Source organism: Macrotis lagotis, chromosome 4 (genome assembly GCF_037893015.1).
Source record: "Macrotis lagotis isolate mMagLag1 chromosome 4, bilby.v1.9.chrom.fasta, whole genome shotgun sequence".
NCBI lineage: Eukaryota > Metazoa > Chordata > Mammalia > Peramelemorphia > Peramelidae > Macrotis > Macrotis lagotis.
In genome coordinates, this window is record NC_133661.1 from 36368217 (window position 1) to 36391083 (window position 22867).

The window sequence follows — 22867 nt, forward strand, 5'->3', positions numbered from 1 at the left end:
AATTTGACCATCAGAAGTATCCTATGGTTTCCTAGGGAGGGGCTTGGACTTGTAGTCAAAAGAACTAGTTTCTAATCCATCTTGTGCTGATGACTCCCTATGTGACCTTGGTCAAGTCCCTTTTCTTATCCAAGGTTTCTATTCTGTACATGTCAAATAGACTTGTTGTACTCATTGACTTCCTAGTTCCCATCAAGCTCTGGTCCAATGATTCTATAACTCCTTTTAGAACTATATAGTTTGCCAACATTTTTGTGGGCATTGCTTTCTCTCATTCTCATAAGAATTCTATGAGGTGAGTAAGGCAATTATTACTTCATTTTTCAAATGCAAAATACTCAGGTCCTGAGTGGTTCAATTACCTGTACAGATATGTACAATCAGGTAATGGTGGGGCAGGTTTTCTACTCGACTCTTTTTAACTCCATATAAGTTTTTTCCTACCACAAAACCCTCCTGAGGCATTGGTATTTCCATACTTGTCAGGTTCTAGCATTGGACTGAGAAGAAATGAATTTAATAAATTTAAATAAAAAGTGCATAACTATGAGGTCCAATATCCAAAGAAGTACATATCTTCTTCTAATTCAGTTAATTTTGTGTATTAATTGAATTATGTTTTAAAACATATGTTGAATTTTCAGTTATTAATTAGGTATTTTTAAAACATTGTTAATACTGATATTGATTTGTTTTCTCTTCTCTTTTGCAGATAATGCATCTCCTTATTTATATTTATTTATACTTTTTAAATGTTATTTTTAATTAATGGAATATACAAGTATTTCTATAGTATTGTATAATTTTTAAATGAATGAAAATGAAACTGAAAATCAATTATTTCCAGCTTATTTCTTTTAAACATATAACAATTATCATGTAAATTTATTTTCTTTCCCTCTGCATTAGATACACACATATTATATGTAGCTATAGATATAAGTGCAGATATATGTAAAATAATTCCATACCTCTTTCTATTTATCTATTCCTTCTCTGGAAGCATGGTAGAATTTTTTTTCATTTATACTCCTTTGCATTTAAGTTTTTTTTTCTTTTTTAGGTTTTTGCAATGCAAACTGGGTTAAGGGGCTTGCGACAGGCCACACAGCTAGGTAATTATTAAGTGTCTGAGACTGGATTTGAACCCAGGTAATCCTGACTCCAGGGCCCATGCTTTATCCACTGTGCCACCTAACCACTCCTCATTTAAGTCTTTTAATAGATTTTTTAATACTTAAGGTAGGAATTTATAATTATGAAAAAGAAGAAAAAATAGAAATGGAGAGAACTCACTGATCACTTCATGAAAGGGATTCCAAAATGAAAACTCTTGAGAATATTTTAGCAAAATTCCACAGTTCCCAGGTGAAGGAGAAAATATTACAAGCAGTTACAAAAACAATTTGAATATCATGATGTCATGCTCAGAATAATATAAGATTGAGCAGCTTCTAAATTAAAGCATCAAAGGGCATGAAGTATGCAATCCCTAATGGCAAAGGAGCTAGGATTACAACCAAGATTCACCTGCACAACAAAATAAAAATTAATTCTTCAGGGGAGAAATGGATTTGTAATGAAATAGAGGATTTTGAATCATTCCTGATGAAAACTTAAGAGTTAGTAGAAATTTTGACTATAATATACAAGACTCAAGAGAGGCATTAAAAAAGGTAAGAAAAATCATTAGGGATTCAATAAAGTTAAACATTTTCCATTCCATCATAGATTCCATACTTCTAACTCCTAAGAACTCTTCATTATTATGGCAATTATAAGGAATATACAGAGGCAGAGGGCATGGATATGAGTTGAATATGATGAAATGACATAAAAAATAAAATGAGAGAGTAAGAAAGTAAAACACACTGGGAGAAAGTGGAAGGGAAAGGTAGATCTGGATAAAATTTGACATAAAAAAGATACAAAAGAGTTTTTAGTGGAGAAAAAGATGGGGGATTAAGGGGAAGTGCTTGGATCTTCCTCTCACTGGAATTGCCTCAAAGAAGAAATAGTTTTCTATCTCCTTAAAAAGAACTAATATAATCTGAATGCAGATGAAGCCCACTTTTAAAAAAAGTTAATTTTTCTTCTTTTATTTTGAGTTTTGCATTTTTTTCCATAACATAACTAATATGGAAATGTGTACTGTGTGATAATATATCTATTACCTATGTTACATTGTTTACTTTTCCAATGCAGGTCAGAGGAAGAAGAACTCAAATTTTGGAATTCAAAAAAATTTTTCAATGAATGATAAATTATTTTTCTACACCATTGGAAAATAAAATGTTAAATTTAAAAATGAAGTGAATGAAAGAAGATAGAAGAAAATTTAGAAGAAATCATAGAGAAGCAGCAGAAAACTTTTGAAAGAAACAGAATTTATCATAAACATGTCTTAACTGTGGGGTAGAAAATGACAATGGATAGTTCCACACAGCATCCTCATTTGTGTTCTCCTGTGAAGGTGGCCATACTCTTCTTAATGCGTAAAATTAGAATGAACAGAGCGTTCATTCAGATAGGTCTTGGGTTTCCTAGCACTAATGTGTGCTCCAACTGAGGTCTTTTCATTCAGTCTAGTAAAATTCTAGAAACCAGGGGAGCTATTTTGGTCCAAGCTAGGACTTTTCACAAACATTGTATGTCAAATCTGAAGTTGATCAGTTATTTTAGTCTCCATGTGAATAAATGTTATATCCCATTACTTGTGTCCGAGAAGCACCACAGAATGTGCAGTGGCAAAGGACTATCAGATTCTCTGTAATTCATAAGCTTACTTCCAGGTTCCAAGCTACTAGCTTTTTCTTCTCTTTTTATGTTTCCAATCCCTCATTTTAGTTGCTTAAACTGGAGTCCAGAAGAACTGAGTTCACATATTTGTTGTGTGACCTTGGAAAAGTCAATTAGGCTCTGAGTGCTCTCAAAAAACACTGGGATAACAACTATAGAGAAAGTCCTAATCTAAATTAATATAGAGAATCTTCCAATAAAGGAACTTTTTGTGGAGGATGAAGATGTGGATTTTCAAATTCTGCTGTGCAGCTTCTTTCCGGTGCATTGTTGGGAAAGTCGCTGCTTAAATGGCTCAGTAATCCTTGCACTACTTACTTCAGAATTGTGAAAACTGAAGGAAATAATGTCTATAAAGAGCTTAGAAAACCACATAGTGCTAGCAAAAGTGGCACAGTGGAAATAGCACTGGCCCTGGTGTCAAGAGGACCTGAGTTCAAATTTAATCTCAGATGCTTAATAATAACCTAGCTGTATGACCTTGGGCAAGCAATTTTATCCCACTGCCTAGCAAGAAAGAAAGAAAGAAAGAAAGAAAGAAAGAAAGAAAGAAAGAAAGAAAGAAAGAAAAGAAAAGGTGTGATAGAATCCTAGTTAGAATTGGACAAGAATTTGGAAGTCATTGAGTAAATTGGCTTAATTTGACATATGAGAAACTGAAGTCCTAATTTAAGACAAATGACTTGACCAAGGTCACATAGGGAATCATCCCCAGCAGAGAATGAATTAGAGACCAGTCTACTAACCCCAAGTCTAGATCACTAATCAGAATGCTGTCACCTCCGTTTGTGCACTTTTTACCTCACAGGATACTTCTAATGTTCAAAAGAGTTGGTCTACACAAATACACCGTAAAGTACTAAAATAAAGCTTGTGTATGAATTTTAAAGCTATATTAAATTCTGATAATGATGAACCTCTTTTCATTATTAGCACCAAATTAAACTTCAGATTAGAATAAGTTGGACTCAAGAAGAATTCCATCTTGATTAGAACGCTTTTCAAAGTTTGGTGGTTTGATTGACCCCAGTGCCACCGTATCTCTCAATATTGATATGAACAGTTCAGCTAGAGCTAAATCATTCATAGTTCATCAACAGACAATGTTGCAGGTACTATGTACATTGCTTTATTGGTCCTCTTCAGTTCATTATGCATCACTTTGTATAAGTCTTTCTGCTTTTTTTCTGAAGTTTGCCAGATCATCATTTCTTCCTGTGCAATGGAATCGCATTTCTGAATTGACTTTCTGATATTTATTACCATGAGAAATGCCATATAAGGAGATGCATGCTGATGAACAGGTTTTAGCACCATCATGGTGTGGAGCAAAAAGGATTCCATTTAGGTGTTGAAGTCTTCCACATGCTCATATTGGAAGATAAAATGGCAATGGGGTCAAAACCACCAAACCTTGAACAGTACAAAGGACTGACAAAGGAAAATGCTGTCCATAGTCAGATAAAGAATTGATAGACTCTGAATGTAAATTGAAGCATATTTTTCACTTATTTTATTATTTTACTTGGGGTTTCTCCTTTTTGAACTGTTTCTTCTTTCACAACTGTAACTAATATAGAAATATATTTTACATGGTAGCACATGTTTTACCTGTATCAAATTATCCACCATTTTCAGAAGATGGGAGGGTGGAAGAAAAATCTGGAATTCAAAATATTATAAGAATGAATGCTAAAAATTGTCTTGACATGTGATTGGGAAAAATGCAGCATTGTTTTTTAAATGTCATTGAGAAAAATAGAATAGAATTGTTTAAAAGTGACCTTCATCCAGAATCCAGGTTATTATTTCTTGTCCTTACATCATTAATCGATTTGGAACCAATTAACAGGAATTATTTAATCACAATGCTGGAATGGAGAAGTTACAAAGAAATTTAAATCTGCTCAAAAGTTCATGCCAAGTTCAAAAGAGCATATGAGTGACCACCAAGGTCCTTGTCCCCTGTAAGACAAAGAAGTTCATTTCAACTTTGGTGGATCCAGAGTTCAGGTAGGAACTATTTTTACCTGGTACTTATGAAGTGTATGACCTTGTGCAAACCAATTGCTGTGCTCCAAATCTCTAAACGGGGAGAATGCAGGGAAGATGGAAATGTCACAAAAATCATACTCTTGTCCCAGAACTGGTAAATTGCCTTCTGTACGGTTCAAAGTTTTAGTAGATTGATACTGGACTTAATTACTGTTAGTCCAATGGTCAGTTCTATAGGTTTAAAGTAAATGAACTGCTGGTACCCCAAACGTTAGGATACCTCCTCTGGTTATTCCACTTCAGGTTTCACATTGAGCTAAAGATTAGAATGGAATCCCTGCTCTACTCCTGGGATCAGAGTCACATAGCTATGCCTCCAGAAGTTTTTTCTTGCTCAATACACAGATAAGCTCTATGATCATGACCACGCCCTACACCAAGGATCTTTGACCTGGAACCAGATACAAAATGATAGCAATGGTTAATGTTCAGACTCTGTGATGATTCAGATATCCCCTGGAATCTCTTTTGTTCCTGGTGATTCCTACCCTTGTGCCCTATCTTGGTCTTCTTTCCAGACCTGGAAATAGTTCACAGGACTGGCCCAAAGGCATGACATAATACTAGGGAACTTTCATTTCCAGAACATCTGCTGAACTTTCTTCCTAAAGCAAAAACAGGTTGACTTAAACTACTGTTGATTTCATTTTTACAGAGGTAAAGGAACCAAAATAAAAAATAATCATTCATAGTCTTCTTAAAGAAGAGGTTAGCTGGGATAAAAGTGATGAGAAGTCTGAGGGGAAGTGACAGCTTCTCTTTCAGAGAGGGAAAGAAAAGGAGATTGTCTGACATGAAACCAGATCCTAGATCCATTTGAGAAAAACAGATCTCAGATGGTTCAGAGTGAAGGCAGGATGGATTCTGGGGAACTTTCAGGTGGCATAAATTATAGAGCACTCGCCCTGGAGCCAGGAGGGCCTAGTTCAGATTTGGCCTCTGACACTTGATATTTACCAGCTGTGTGATCTTACACAAGTCACTTAACCCCATTGCCTTGAAAAACAAACAAACAAGAAAGGATGGATTCCACAACCAATGTTCCATAGAGGATATCAGCACATGAGGAATAGAGATGTGCAAGAATAAAACAGTGAAGAAACAAAAGACAACTATTCCAATGAGAAGGAAAATTGGAACTTGTCTGAAGAGACCAATGCTGATGCACTGGGGATGCATCAAGCAAACTGGCTTTGAAAAGTAATACAGAGAAAACTGTCCATTCATATTCTTTGACCATTTATCCTGCTGGTAATGGTTAAAATCAACCCTAATTACACTCTGCGAATTTAAGCCATTTACTCAGATGAACTACACTATGAGTTCTGAAAACTTGGCAGTAAAATTTCACAGAAGAAAAAAATAGAATGGACAAAATGAAGACTATTGAGCTTCATTCAACTCCTGGGAAATATTGAGAAAATAAAAAAGGTATTGGGTAAGCATCAAGGGGTGCAATAATCACAAAGAGCCACTATATCTTTATCTAACACAGATCATGCCAGGCTATCCACATGCCCTTCTTCGACAACAATATGGAAGGTGGTAGAAGAGCAGAAGACTTGGGCTTTTGTTACAATTTTAACAAGAAATATACCAAAAATGGAAGTAGTTAGTGGTAAAGAATGGGTCTAAGAACAAGGGACAGTTTTATAAATATACTGTCATGAGTGTTGAAACTTAGAATCATCTAAAAGAAGGAAAACGAGAACAACAAAGAGTGTAATACTTGAAAGATCCATTTGGGAGAAAAATAGAACAATGTAGGAATAGGTTACATGCTTAAGGTTCATGGAACAATAAGAGTGACAATAGAGAGAAGGTTGAGCTGGTCATTTCTTAATTGCCTATGGTTTTCTCTGACAAAGAGAATGACCCATGCCCTAAACTGATATGCACATAATGACTGAGAGGTGATGCTCAAGTTGAGTAAGGAATAGGTAAAAAGAAATCAGATTTTCCTTGATAATCTTAATCTATTTTATTTTTAATGAAAAAAATCTTTCTTGTTCCCTTCCACCTCAAATCCCCAGCTTCTACAGAAAACAAAACATTGCACCCAACATGCAGTAAAGCAAATTAAATTCCCACATTGACTGTGTTCACAAAATTATTTCTCTGGGTCTATCAGCTCTTTATCAGGAGGTGGCTTACACCTAAAATGGTTTGTCACTACGCTGATAAAAATTCTTATGTTTTTCAACATTTGTTGTTTTTATTCCATAAATTTTTCTTCTTGTTTTGTTCACTTGCATTTAGATTAGTTCTGAACTTACATTGCTTCTTTCAGACATACTTTCTGTCTCTTCACTTATAATAAGACATATAATTTTCCCCAAATTACCCACCCATTCTTTAAAACCCTTTGATTTTATGGGAAAAAATGAGATTAGACCATTCAATAACTTTGTCAGTAGCCTTTCAAAACACAATAATATAATAAATCTTAAATTAAGCATAATTTTAAATATGGGAAATTATTAGGAAATACATAAATACCCAATAAATGGTGACTGAGTCTACAGAGCTCAGCTGCTACACATTCTGGGGCCCAGGCTACAGAACAGACCAAACCTCTGTGCCTCAGGGAGCAAGGACAAGGCTTTTTGTGATCCTAGCTCCTAATGCACAATTCATTTGACAACTTGTCACAGCTCTTGTCAGAGATCTTAGGTTTCCTTGTGGAAATGAACATGGAAAGTCTTGCAGCTTGTAAATCATTGGAAAATGGAAACGTTTTGGGTATTCTGGCTACTTCACAGCGAGGAGATCAAATAGAATTAATGTCAAAATTCAAGTTATGCTCACCATGCTGATTAATGGATCAATAATGTTGCAACAAATTACAGTTTACATGCCTTGTGTTAGAACTATGCTGCAATGTACCATCGTTCTCCAGTTAGTGAGCACTGCATTAGCTGCCAGCTCCTGCCACATAAAAAGCACGGCTCTAAATATTTTTGCATATGTTTCTTCTAGAGGTATCTTTGATCTCCCTGAGTACAATTCAAGTCAGATTATTGGTGAGCCCAAGATATGAATCATTTCCTAACGTTGGGTGCAGAGTTGCAAGTTACTTTCCAAAATGGCTGACCAGCTAATAATTGACATGCTTCCTCCAAAGGCCTTCAAGTCCATTCAATAATCATTTTCATCTGCTTTTTACTTGGAACATAGACTTGTATCACAGTAGCATTAAATAATTTGCCTTGGAGTCAAACAAAAGGCAAACTAGCAATAAATCTCTTGTCATTGTCTTGTGTGTATTAAATGCTTTATTAAAGTTTATTGAGTGGAGCAGCTAGGTTGTGCAGTGGATAGAGCACCACCTTGGAGTCAGGAAGACCTGAGTTCAATTCCAGTCTCACACACTTAATATTTACCTCACTGTGAGGCCTTGGGTAAGCCACTTAATCCCACTTGCCATGCAAAAAACAAAACAAAAAAAAAACCTTAAAAGAAAGTTTGATGGATGGACTAAAGACTTGTATTATGCAATTAACAGCAGGTCTAATGACTAACTGGGTAGTATAGAGAGGGATATCTGGGCAACTTGGAGATTAGATGTTTCTCTGAGGTAAGAATCCTTTAAATGCAACCTACTAAAGGGGAGTTTCCTTCCAAATCATTAGGAGCATAGTCACAGAAATAAGGAAATTTGAAAAAGGGAAAGATCTGGGAGTAAAGATACTGAGTTCAAATTTGGCCATGTTGTTATTGAATTTGCAATATATAATGGTCAATTAGTGTTTTTAGACTGATGTTCAAAGTAGAGACCAGGACTTGAAAGAAACACATGCACAAATACATATACACGCATTTATTCATCTATATGTGTATGTCATCTGCATAGAGATGAGAACTGATGAAGTTGCCAAGGCAGAGATAATGTAGTGGGAGAAGGGGAGGGAGCCTTGGGAAACTATAAGGGAGACAAAGGACCAGTCAGATAGGTAAAGAACTCTTCCCTGGAGACTGTGAGTGAGGGGGACCCTGCTTTATGGGGGGCCTAGACTGCCACCAGGATCTAAAGGTGGTCACAACCCCAGTCCTGTTCCAGGGACAGATAACAGATCTCAGCAGTTTCCCTTCATTCCCCTACCTTCCCTGGGCTGAGCACTCAGGACATAGTTGCCTGGAGGCTCCTGCTGGACTGCTCCATGGGCCTGTTTCTGTTTCCTGGGAACTGGGCAGCACTGCGTGTGGGCTTAGGCGGCACAGAATGGTGCAGCAGCAATGAGGGCTTCGGTTTCACCCTCACTGTGGCAGAAGTCTCCCTGCTGATCTTTCAAGTTGTGTTTGGTGCTCCTTGGCATACAGGTCAGGAAAATGCTTCTGCTGCCAAGTTGAAGTGCCCACTCTCCCAAGCTCCCTGAAGCTGTTTCAGGGAGCGTGAAGCTCCTTACCTCCAATGTGGTCCTGCGTCTCCAATCCTGTGGAATAGAATTGCCCACTATTTTCCAGTTTACCGTGGGCTGAAGAACTGCTTCGCTGGATCTTTCTGTGGGTTCTGTCTCTCAAAAATTTAGTAAGAATCATAATTTTAAGGTTTGTGAAATATTTTGAAGAGAGCAAATAAGAGAATGTCTTCTCCTGCTGCCATCTTGGATCTACCCCCTGATTTTTGAAATTGTTGTTCCCTTTTTAGTTTGAGTTTTCACCTTCATTGTCACCATAGTAACTTTCTGTGGCCAGAAAGTTTTTGCTTCTATTGGCTCCTTTTTTCTAGCTTATTTCTTGACTTTTAACTTTAGGTTAAATTCAAGTCACTTTACCCAGATGAATTGCATTAATGGGGCCTCAAAGAAGTGGGAAATATGAATTCTAAGTAAAAGTTCAAAAAAGAAGACAAAGTAGAATATCAAGACATACATGTATTACATTAATTCCTGGAAAATATTGAGAATAGATCAACAGAAAATGTTTGGAGGATTCTTTTTTGTGGACTTCTGGGGATGAAGGTAGAATGGTTATGGAACCTTACCCAAAGCAACCTAAAATGATCCTATATTGACAGAACCAATTAAACAAACAGTGAAACAAAATATCATGGGGGAACTTCAGTAAAGGTCTATCTTATATAGGTAAAAGGTGAGCAAAGTAAGCAGAGCCAGGAAAGTTAGAAAGCCAGTAGGAGGCTCTTAGCTGTAGTCCAGCTCAGGTTTGGGCTCAAAAAGTCAGTGTTACAGCAGGGCAGCAGTGAGAGTCCAAAACCCCACTTGGAAAACAAAGTTCAAGCCTAGGAAAACTAGTCAATAGGTGGAACTAGATTGGGTTTGCCTAATGCCAGGAATGAACTGCTAGCACCTTAAATGCCTTAGGCATGCACCTAGTCCTAGGACCAAAAGAATCTGATTGGAACACCTTTTCCCCGTGGCAGAACTCAAGTTTCAAAATAAGAAGCGCCCCCAAACAAAAAATCACTTACCCTAAAAAACTACTACTCTGACAGGGATAATAAAAAAACATCTCAGAAGAGGAATTAAGTGACCAAATGATTATATTTGAAGCTATGAAATTTGAATTAGTCCTGAATCCAAAAAGATCTCTTAGAAGAGCTCATAGATTTTAAAAACCAAAGAAGAGAGGAAGACAAAAAATAGAGAAAAGAAACAAAAGTCATGCAGGAGAATGATGAAAATAATTGGCTGAGGAAAACAAGAACTTTAGAAGTAAAACTTGCCAGGCAGAAAAAGAAATCAAGTCTTCTGAAAGAAAAATTAAGCAATTGGAAGAGGAAATATAAAAATTAACTGAAAAAAATCATAAAAAAACTAAAATAGGACAAATGGAAACTAATTGCTCTATCAGACTCTAAGATTCAATCAAATAAAATCAAAGGGGTGGAAAAAATAAAAGAGAATGTGCAGCACTTATTAGGAAAATTGATCAGCTTCGAAAAGAGATACAGGCGAGATAATCTATGATTTACTGGTCTACCTGAAAGCCTTGATCAGAAAAAGAACCTGGAAAATAACATGCAAAAAATTGTCATAGCAAACTTCTCTAATATCCTAGAACAAGAAGACAAAATTTTCCCTAAAAGAAACTAATATAACCAGAAAGCGATCCCAAAATAGAAACTCTGAAATATACTGTAGCCAAGTTACTGCTAAAGGATAAAAATATTGAAACCAGCCAAAACCAGGAAGTCACAGTCAGGATTATGCAGGATTTATCAGGTTCAACATTAGAGGATCAGAAAAAAATAGAATATGATATTCTAGAGGGCAAAATCTCTTGGAGTATTACCTAGAGGCAAGTACCATGAAAAATTCACTATAATCTTTCAGAGAAAAGGATGAAATTTCAATGAAAGGCCTGTCAAATTAACCTGATAAAAAGAAGACATCTGAACAGAAAATTTTATCTTCAAATACAAGACTCCAGAGATGTATAAAAGATCAATGGAAAGGGGGTAAAAGTTAGTATATAACACTAAATGGGATGATCATGCCTGTCACTTGAGAATTGTATTTTTCTTGGGACATGTGAAAGGAATATAATTAATTAGAAGGGGTGGGTATAAATTTATCATGAAATTATGGAACTTTATGTCATGAGGGTTATATTATATTGGGAATTTTGAAAGGAATTTACTTGAATAGAGAGTGTGGGTACAAATTGATCATGATGGTAATAATGCTTATGGTTCTTGGGAATTGTACTTCTATCAGGAGAGTGGAAAGGAGTATACTTGGACAGAGGGTGAGCTACAAGAGTGTTCCAAAGCCAGTCATAAAAGGTTTTAATACTGGAAGAAGACAGTGGAGATATTAGTGGATAATTCATAACACATAAAGAGGCACAAAGAAACGATTATATTAGAGGTAAAGGAGAGAGAGTAAATAATGAAAAAATATTACTCTCAACAGATCTGATTCAAAGAGGGAATCATATACATTCCTAATTGGGTTTAGAAATTTATCCTGCTCTACAATATAATGAATAGAAAAGGGGATAGAATAGTATGAGGTAAGTAACAATCAGAAGCAAAGCCATGGTAAGCAGGGAAAATGGGAAAGGAGAAAAAAGTCAAAAAAAGAGCTAAGATAGGATGAAGTGGAAAAATAGTTTTTGATGGCGTTTCTTTCTCAATATCCCCCCCCAATTAGCTCTAATTCTTTTATCACAACATGCCTGATATGGAAATATGTTAGAAATAATTGCTCATTTGCAACCTATATCAGATTTTTCACAGTCATGTGAAGTAGGAAAGGAAGAAAGGGTGGCAGAAAAATGTGAAATTCAAAGGTTGCAAAAAGATGAATGTTGAAAATTCTCTTTGCATAAGATGTGGGGAGAAAAATGCAGAAAGTCTTAAGAACAGATGCAAAGTGAAATGAGCAGAATCAGAAGAACATTTTATATAGAAAGAGCAATAATGTATGATTAGCTACTATGAATAACAGCTATTCTCTGCAATAGAATGATTCAAGAAAATTCTGGAAGATTTATGAAAGGTGCAGTTTATCGACAGAAAAACACTAATGGAGTCTGAATACATATCTTTTTCTTTACTTTCTTAATTTTCTTGGTGGTTTTGGTCTGTCTTGTTTCATAGATTGACTTACATGGAGATCTGCTTTTTATGACTACATATGAACAACCTATCTCAAATTTGAAAAAATATAATATTAAAATTGTTCTAATAAGTAATTTCTAAAAATAAAATATTAAAGAACAAAAAGCTATGCTTAATAATGATGACAAAGAGCCACCATGTGAAACTTCATCTAGAACAGATCATGCAAGACTAAAATAATGTCCTTCTTTGACACAGATATGGAAAATGGCAGAAGATTTGGGTTTAAATTTTGATTTCAAAAGAAATCCTCAGAAAATAGAAATAAGACCAAGAAGCAGATAATGGGTGTAAGAACATGACACAGGTCTATACAAATAATATAATATTTACTGAAACCTTTAATCATTAGGCAAAGGAAAATGAGAAAAAAGAAGATTGTTTTTTACAGCTCTATTTGGGGGAATCAACAAAGGGAAAAGACGCTTGTGTTCATGGGACAATAATGCCTATAATAGAGAGGGGCAGAGCTGGTCCTTTCTAATTTTCCTAATTTCAAGAAGAATGACACATGCCTTAAAGATGACTGAAGAACATGACTAAAGTTAAGGCTACAGGGTGTTCTAAAGCTCTGGACTTTGTGCCTAGAGGCTATAAGGAAAAAATTCGAAAGAGAAGGAATAAGGATCAGGCTTTCTTTGATCAGAGTTCCAAACTTCACAATAAAATGTGTAACATATGTTGAACCTTACATATTAAAAATCTTTGAGTTTCCTTGTGTAAGTGGTCATGGAAGGAAATGAAATGTATAGATTATTATGAAGAAGTATCATTTTATGCCTTTCTGATACTTTTCAGGGAAGAGATCACACAGGAAAAAACTGAAATTTCAAGTTACATTCAACATTCATAGCAAATATTTCTGCAGAAGCAATGATGCTGGACCTTGTTAAGCCACTTAAGCCATTTATGCCATTCTCCATGGAATGAGTACTCCATTAGTTTCCAGTTTATGCCACTATAGTAAGAGTTTTGTAAATGATTTTGTATATATGTCCTTGATCTCTTTCTTTGTTCTCTTTAGCATATAGACCAAGTTTTGTTATTTCTTGGACAAAGGAAATGAATAATTATCTTATTGGGGCATCCTATGGTTCCAAGTTCTTTTCTAGAATAGCTAAACAGTGCTATCAATACATTAATGAATTTCACTGAGCCCCCACCAAAAAAATCCTCCTGTATAAGCATTATTCAATTTTGTATGTTTTTACAATCACATATTTCTAAGGCAGAACCTTAGAGTTGTTTTAATTTAAACATTTTGCCTTTTACTATTGATAGTTTAGACTTTTCTCAAAAATGCATAATTATCTCCTTTAAGCATTAATCAAATGGGGAGGAATGAATTGTTCTCTATGAATTCTAGAAACATCACACAAATGAAATACATTCTTGAAAATTTGAAGCATAAGGAAAGGGGAAGTATTTCTAGGGCAACTATGATGCACTAGACACTGTCCTAAGCACATTTTGGAAATTTTATTTCATTTGATTTTCACAAATCTAGGAAGGGAACTAATGATGGAATAGTGAAGTGCCAAACCAATCTGGAGAACACTTTGGAACTGCATCCAAAAGGATATAAAACTGTTCATACCCTTTACTGCAACAACAGCACTGCTAAGTCTATATATTAAAAGCATCAAAGGAAAAAGAAAAGGGTCTAGATATAAAAAATATTTATAGCATATCCTTTTATGCTGACAAAGAAATGGAAATGTAAGGGATTCTCATCAGTTGAGGAATGGATGATAAAGTTGTAGCATATGGTTTTGATGCAATTCTCTTGAGTTATAAGAAATGCTTGGGGGAATAGTTTCAGAAAAATCATGACCAAAATTTATGAACTGATGCAAAGTGAAATGAAAAGAACCAAGAGATCATTGTGCACAGTGAGAGCAATGTTGTAATGGTGTTCAACTGTGACTTTACTGCTTTGATCAATACAAAGGATTCTTGATGAAAAGAATGCTATCCGTCTCCAGAAACAGCACTGATGAAATGAAAATAGTGTTCTTCTGTGTACTCTCACCAACACTTAGTCATCTCTTCTGCTTCCCTATGATTTTTATCTTTTATTGTTCCTATTTTTGCATGAAACATTTCCTTGAACTCTCTGACTTTCTTGAAGATGTCTCTTGTCCCTGCCATTCCATTTTTTTCTTTTATTTCTTTATAATGTTCACATAAGAAAAACATCATTAAAAAAAAGAAAATCATCGTTTGTCCCTGTTATTTTCTGCAATCTCCACTCAGTGGTATAGCTTTTCTTTTCTCTATCTCACATGTTATTTGGTTCCTTGGAAATTTGCAATGCTTCACCAGAAAACTATTTTGTGTTCTTGCTCTTTTATTTCCATGGATTTTTTTTCTTTCTGCCTTTTGTACAATGTTATGAAACTTTGTCCAGAGTACTTTAAGCACTCTAGCAACAAGCACTAATCCATTAAATCTGTCACCTTCACTTCTTACTCATATGGGATGTTATTTAGTTTATACTTATACATACTCATGATTTGCCTTTCTTTCTTCAATTTTAGTACAACTTTGCAATAAAAAGCTTATGATCTGTACTTAAGTCACAAAACCTTAAATGATTTGTCCATGGTCACATGGAAAATATGCATTAGAAATCAAGTCTTTCCTAACTCTTCTATACTGTATTGGATCTTGTGGAACTTCTCTTACCTGTTTGGCTTTTCCTTAATTTCTTTTATTGAATCATGACTTGCAATCATGAGTGACTCCCAACATACAGTCCTAAGTCCTCTTGTATTATCCTGCTTCAAAGGGCATTCTTAAACGTTGGTCCATTGATCACAACAGGGTCAGATTTCAGGGTATCTGGGAAGAGTGATTTTCGTAATTGTATTTCAATATAATTGATTTATCTTGTTAATTTTTATTATTTTCATACTTTAAATAGTTAGGTTTTAAAAATATTTATAGGCTCCACCACACTATCAAAAAGACTCACTTAAAGGTTACAAAGGTTTGATATTAATACTATTCTACATTGTCACTAGAAGATATCATTGGCTCCTCTGAGTTGTATCATCATCTTTTCAAAGTTGTTTCATAATTATCTATACAGATCTATATATAAAGAGACATCCTTTAGATCTACATAAACATATATACATAATCATATACATAATCATATATACTATATACCCCACTATTTCTGAAATTCCAGTCCCTCCAGTCCCTTCATACGTATCTCTAGTTTCACGTTCATATACATTTGAAATATAACATGTCCAAAAGAAAGATCATGAAATTCTAAACTTTTTCTTCTTTGTAACTTCCCTATTATTCCTTTTATGCTATTTTATTGTACTTTTCCAATGATATAAAGAGATTGTTTTCAACCTTCATCTTTTTGTAAGCTTTTGAGTTTCACATTTTTACACCACTTTATATCACCTTCCCCTCCCCCACCAGTACCCAAGGGATCAAGCAATCTGATAGAGATTATACATTTACTATCATGTTTATCATATTTCTATATTAGTCATGTTGTGAATGACATCTTAGAATTAAGAAACAAAAGCATGGGAAAGAAAGAAAAAAAACAAAAAAGTTTTAAAAAGTGAGTAGAGTTTGGTTGACTCTGCATTCAGACCTCATAGCTTTTTCTCTGCATGTGGATGCTGTTTTCTATCTCAAGTCTTTTAGGATTATGCTTCATCACTGAAATGCTGAGAGAAACTGAGTTCATCATAGTTGATCATGATAAAATGTTGCTCTTAAAGTGTGCGATTTTTGGGTATGGATAAAGTACCGTCCCTGAATTCAGGAGTATCTGAGTTGAAATCTGGCCTCGACACTCAATAATTACCTAGCTGTGTGGCCTTGGGCAAGCCACTTAACTCCATTTGCTGTGCAAAAAACCTAAAAAAATAAATAAAGTGTGAGATTCTGGTGCTCTTCATTTCACTCAGGATCAATCCATTGAAAATGTTCTAGGCTTTTCTGAATTCTAACTGCTCCTGCCTTCTTACAGAACAATAGTATATCAACACATTCATATACTATGATTTATTCAGCCATTTCCCAATAGACAAACATCCCCTCAATATTTAATTCTTGACCACTATAAAAAGAGCTACTGTAAATATTTTTGTACTTGTGGGTCTTTCCCCCTTTTTTATGATTCTGTGGGATACAGTTCTAAAAATGGTATTGCTACATCAAAGGAGATGCATGATTTTAAGGCCTTTGAGTATAGTTCCAAATTATTCTCCAGTATGGTTTAATGAGTTCACAAGTTCACCAACAGTGCATTAGTCTGTCAGTTTTCCCATGTTAGCAAGCTAGTTAGCAAATATCAGTACTAACTTTCTAAGTTCCAGCCTGACAGTCCATCTACTGTGCCAGCCAGCTGCCTCAAAAGAGGAAAACAGCAAGAGAGACATAGAAAGAGGGTGAAAGACAGAGAGAGATAAAGAGAAATGAGAAAAGAAGGAGTGCAAGAGAAAAAGGACATTCCAGCTTATGTCTAGATTGTGAAGTTTCTAATCACTATTATCTCCTATCTCCTATTCCCAAACTCCTTGGTTTTGTTCTCCTTTCCATCTAAGGTAACTCCAAAGACAATAATATTTCTATTTTCCCCTCTGGTGGTCATCACTACAGTAGGTTCGCCTTTGCTTCTGCCATTACTGGACTTTCTTCACATACTGCTGCTCTCCTTCCCCTGCCCACTTAACTTTTCATGAACTTTGCAAACTCATTCCACTCATAGATCTCATTGAAACTTATCTCAGTGATACTGAAAGGGTCAAATTTCCCTCTTTGTAAGAGAATCTAAAATTCCCCATGCTTGGTCCACTTACATTGTGAACAACTTTTTAGAGATCTGACTCCATGAATTTTATTGTGGGACCTTAACATAGACTTGGCCTTTTAATTTCTTTTTCCTCTACTGTTCTTCTGGTGATGGAAAACCTCCCTGGTATCATGGAACAAGAGGGCAAAGTAGTTATTGAATGAATACATATATCCACTCCAGAAAAAGATCCTAAAATGAAAACACAAAGTAATGTTGTGGCCAAATTCCAGAACTATCAGATAAATGAGAAAATCCTGCAAGCAGCAAGAAAGAAATAATTTAAATATCAAGGAGCCACAGTAAGGATCATGCAGGACCTGCCCGCATCAACATTAAGGGATCAAAGGGCCTGGAAAGAGATATTTCAAAGAGCAAGGGAGCTTGGAATGCAGCCAAGAATCTACTATCCTGCAAACCTGAGCCTTCTCTTCCAAGGAAAAAGATGGACATTTAACGAAATGGAAGAATTCCCAAAATTCCTGACGAAAAGACCAGAGCTAAACAGTAAATTTGGACATCAAACAGGAGGTTCAAGAGACATGTGGAAAGGTAAAAACAAAAAAAAAATAAAAGGGGGGTGGTAAAAGGAAAAAAAAACTGCCTTCCAGAAAGGTGAAACTGGCTATATCCCAGCATGGGGAAAAAGATTCTCATAAATCTTGAGAACTGTAACTCTAACAGAGAGAATATACCTAGCTAGAAATGATGGACATTCATGATCTATCCATGAGACTTCCATCTAATGGGATGTAATTGGCTTTAATGCCACTTGGGAGAAAGACTCTAATAACTCTCAAGAATTTTAACTCTATTAGATAGAATATTCTTAACTAAAAGTGACAGATACTCAGAATTTTCTATGACTCAGTTGGAATGATTTAAAAATACTACCTCCTTAAAAAGGGGGACAGGAAAGAGATGGGAGGATGGAGGGTATTGAATGAGCTAAATCTCATTACATTAAGAGGTACAAAATACCTATGATAAGAGAGGGAAAGAAGAGAGCAGATGAGAAACACCTGAATCTTCTTCTCATCAGACATGGCTTAAGGTCAACCTACATATACTCAGTTAACTTATAAAACATCTAACCTTTCAAGTATTAAAGGGGGAAAAGGGGAGGGGGGACAGAGAAAGGGAAGCGAATGGGGTAAAAAGGGGAACTAACAAAAGGAAGGGAAGGGGAAAAAGGAAAGAGGAAAGAAAGGGGAGGGCATGATATAGGAGGGCAAACACACTGAAGGGGGTGGTATTCAGAAACAAAATACTGGGGAATATGGCTAAAGGGGGAGGAAAGGAGGGGAAATACAAACTGAGGGAAGATAGCACAGAGGGCAATAAAGAATTAGTAATCATAACCTTGAATGTGAATGGGATGAACTCTCCCTTAAAATGTAAGCAAATAGCAGAGTGGATTAAAAACCAGAATCCTACAATATGCTGCTTACAAGAAACTCATTTGAAGCAGAGAGATACATATAGAAGTAAAAGGTAAAGGGTTGGAGCAAAATATATTTTGCTTCAGCTGAAGTAAAAAAAGCAGGGGTAGCAATCCTCATCTCAGACAAAGCAGCAGCAAAAATAGATAGCATTAAAAGAGATAAGGAAGGAAACTTTATCCTCCTAAAAGGTACCATAGACAATAATTTCAGTACTGAATATATATGTACCCTGTGGGATAGCATCCAAATTCTTAGAAGAGAAGCTGAAAGAACTGCAGGAAGACATAGACAGCAAAACTCTACTAGTGGGAGACCTCAATGTCCCACTCTCAGATCTTGATAAGTCAAATCATAAAATAAACAAGAAAGAAGTTAAGGAGGTAAATAGATTGTTAGAAAAATTAGATATGGTAGACTGACGGAGGAAACTGAATGGGGATAAAAAGGAATATGCCTTTTTCTCTGCAGTACATGGAACTTATACAAAAATTGACCATGTACTAGGACATAAAAGCCTAATGATCAACTGCAGAAAAGCAGAAATAGTGAATACATCTTTCTCAGATAATAATGCAATAAAAGTCATATGCAATACTGGGCCAAGGAGATATAGACCTAGAAGCAATTGGAAACTGAATAACCTCATTTTAAAAAATGAGTGGACCAAAAAACAAATTATAGAAAGAATTAACCATTTTATCCTAGAAAATGATAATAATGAAACAATATACCATACTCTATGGAAATCACTCAAAGAGACTCCCAGGGGATATATTACAGCTTTAAATGCTTACATGAATAAATTGGAGAAAGATGAAATCAATGAACTAAAGATGCAACTAAAAAATTAGAGAAAGAACAAATCAAAAATCCCCAATTAAATACCAAATTAGAAATTCAAGAAATTAAAGGAGAAATTAATAAAATTGAAAGCAAAAAAAAAACTCTTGAATTAATAAATAAAACCAAAAGCTGATAAACCTCTGGTCAATCTGATTAAAAAAAGAAAGAAGAAAACCAAATTGCTAGTATCATAAATGAAAAAAGTGAACTCACCACCAATGAGGAGGAACTTAAAGTAATAATTCAAAATTATTTTGCCCAATTCTATGCCAATAAATTTGATAATCTAAGTAAAATGGATGAATATTTACAAAAATATAAGTTGCCCGGGTTAAATGAAGAAGATTTTAAATACCTAAACAACCCTATCTCAGTAAAAGAAATTCAACAAGCTATCATTGAATTCCCTAAGAAAAAATCTCCAGGGCCTGATGAATTCACAAGCGAATTCTACCAAACATTTAAGGAACAATTGGTTCCAATTCTATATAAACTCTTTGGAAAAATAAGGAAAGATGGTACTCTGCCTAACTCTATGAAACCAATATGGTGCTGTTACCTAAACCAGGAAGAGTTAAAACAGAGAAAGAAAATTATAGACCTATTTCCCTGATGAATATAAATGCAAAAATCTTAAATAAAATCTTATCAAAATGAATAAAACAAGTTATCACTAGGATAATACATTATGCTCAAGTAGGATTTATTCCAGGAATGCAGTATTGGTTCAATATTAGGAAAACTGTTAGTATACTCAATTACATCATCAACAAACCTATCATAAATTATATGATCATATCAATAGATGCTGAAAAAGCTTTTGACAAAATACAGCATCCATTCCTACTAAAAACACTAGAGAGTGTAGGAATAAATGGACTGGTCCTTAGAATAATTAGCAGTATCTATCGGAAACCATCAACAAGCATTATATTCAAGGGGGAGGGGCTAAAGGCATTCCCAATAAGAAGAGAGGTGAAACAAGGGTGCCCATTATCACCACTACTATTCAATATTGTATTAGAAATGTTAGCTTCAGCAGTTAGAGAAGAAAAAGAAATTGAAGGAATTAGAATTGGGAAGAAAGAGACAAAACTCTCACTCTTGGCAGATGACATGATGGTCTACCTAGAGAATCCCAAGAAATCATCCAAAAAACTACTGGAAACAATTAGCAATTTTAGCAAAGTAGCAGGTTAGAAAAAAGACCCTCATAAATCCTCAACTTTTCTATATATGTCTAGCAAGATAAAGCAAGAAGAGCTAGAAAGAGAAATCCCATTCAAAGGAACTTCAGACAATATAAAATACTTGGGAGTCTATTTCTCAAGACAAACTCAGAATCTTTTTCAAAGCAATTATAAAACACTTCTCACACAGATTAAATCAGATTTAAATAACTGGGCAAATATCAACTGATCATGGCTAGGTAGAGCTAATATAATAAAAATGACAATTCTACCAAAACTAAACTATCTGCTTAGTGTCCTACCAATCAAAATTCCAAAAACATTACTTTAATTAATTAGAAAAAATTGTAAGTAAATTCATATGGAGAAATAAATAGTCAAGAATTGCCAGGAACTTAATGAAAAAAAAGTGCTAAAGAAGGTGGTTTCGCCCTACCTGATCTAAAAGCCATTCCCCAAATGACAAATGGTCAAAGGATATGTAAAGGCAATTAAAGATGAGATCAAAGCAATCCATAGCCATATGAAAAAATGCTCTAAATCATTAATTATTAGAGAAATGCAAATTAAAGCTTCTCTGAGGTACTACCTCACACCTCTCAGATTGGCCAATATGACCAGGAAGGATAATGATCATTGTTGGATGGGATGTGGGAAATCTGGGACACTATTACACTGTTGGTGGAGCTGTGAACTCATCCAACCTTTCTGCAGAGCTATTTAGAACTACGCACAAAGGGCAACAAAAATGTGCATACCCTTTGACCCAGCAATATCACTACTGGGTCTATACCCTGAAGAGATGATGAAAAAGGGTAAAAACATCACTTGTACAAAAATATTTATAGCAGCCCTGTTTGTGGTGGCAAAGAATTGGAAATCCAGTAAATGTCCTTCAGTTGGGGAATGGCTTAGCATACTGTGGTATATGTATGTCATGGAACACTATTGTTCTATTAGAAACCAGGAGGGATGGGATTTCAGAGAAGCCTAGAGGGATTTTCATAAGCTGATGCTGAGTGAGATGAGCAGAACCAGAAAAACACTGTATAGCCTAACAGCAACATGGGAGTGATGATCAACCTTGAAGGACTCGGTCATTCCATCAGTGCAACAATCAGGTACAATTTGGGGCTGTCTGCAAAGGAGAGTACCATCTATATCCAGATAAGGAGATGTGGCATTTGAACAAAGTTCAAGCACTATTCCCTTTAATATAGAAAAGAACAGATATCTTATTGTCTCATCTTGCTATCGCTTATACTTTATGTTTCTCCCTTAAGGATATGATTTCTCTCTCATCACACTCAATTTGGATCAAGGTACAACATGGAAACAAAGTAAAGACTGACATTGCTTTCTGTGGGGGGTGGGGGAGGCAAGTAAGATTTGGGGTAAAATTGTGAAACAAATAATATTTTTAATAAAAATAAATTTTTAAAAAAGAGGTGCTATGACCCCTCAGGGCATTAGGAGTTTGAGCAGGGACTTTTAGCTTGTGCATTGTTGCTCATTTTTCCTTTTAGAAGAGGGCATCTTGACATGAAGGGGATCAATATTACCAAGGGATGTTGTCTTGACTTGGATTTAAATAAAGTCAGCCACTTAACTCTCTCTTCCAGAATCATTAAAGGTCAGTTTCAAGACAAGGGTCATGAAGATTGGTTATGACTCAGAATGCATTGAATGACCCTGGTATCTTTGATGGGTGACAAAGATCCAGTCACCTTTCAGGTCATTAGAACAAACTACTCTTACCCATTCATTCCACTGGAAGAAGTCTTTGCATTCATTGGATTGCTCTCCACCTAAGGCACCAAAGAGTTTGAGGCTCGACAGTGACTCTCCACTTGGCCATCCAGCTTGGTTTTACCAGGTTGTGACCGCTGTACATGGTACAACTTCTTAGAGCCACAGGTGAGAGATACAAGGTGAATCCTTGTGTGGTCTCTTCTGATTACTCATTGCTGTTTCTCTGTCCATCTAGGTGATGCAGCCGATAGATCCCTGGACTTGGAATCAGGAGATACATTTTTCTGAGTCCAAATCTGGCCTCAGACACTTCCTACCTGTACCACCTTGAGAAAGCCACTTAACACTGTTTGCCTCAGTCTCTTTT